Below are 507 nucleotides of genomic sequence, written 5' to 3'. Positions count from 1 at the left end.
CGCACAGTTATACACCCTCGTCAACGGTATGACGGGGGAGGAAGATGGCGACGTCCGCTTCAAAGGTTATGACTGCAGTAAATGTTCTTCTTGAGCTGGACGAGATGTCCCTTATTTGCAGTGCCTTGAAGGCAGACGATTTGGCCGAAGTGGTTATTGTACGACCGGACGAGGAGACAAATTCGTCATCGCTTCTATTAAGCTGTCTTGGAGGACACCACGAGAGTGCTGAACGCACGGAGTGGATCGTCGGTCCCACGGAATCCCTTGGATCCGTACTATCCTGTGGTAAAGGAACTTCAAGACGTCGTCTCCAAAAACCCGCCTTCGGTAGGTGTGCATCTTGAGATCGACCTGATTCCGGGAACCAAATACTGCCTAATACGCCAATGACCCCTGCCCAAGGAGCAGTGCGACGTTATTGAAGCATTTTCCCGTGCGAAGCACGTCGCAGGGATGGTACGTGAGAGCAAGTCTCCCCCATTCGACATCCATGTTTTGTGCTCA

This window comes from Plasmopara halstedii, assembly GCF_900000015.1.
Source record: "Plasmopara halstedii genome assembly, contig: Scaffold_54, whole genome shotgun sequence".
Lineage (NCBI taxonomy): Eukaryota > Oomycota > Peronosporomycetes > Peronosporales > Peronosporaceae > Plasmopara > Plasmopara halstedii.
The sequence above is the reverse complement of the archived record's forward strand: the minus strand, read 5'-3'. Positions refer to the sequence as shown.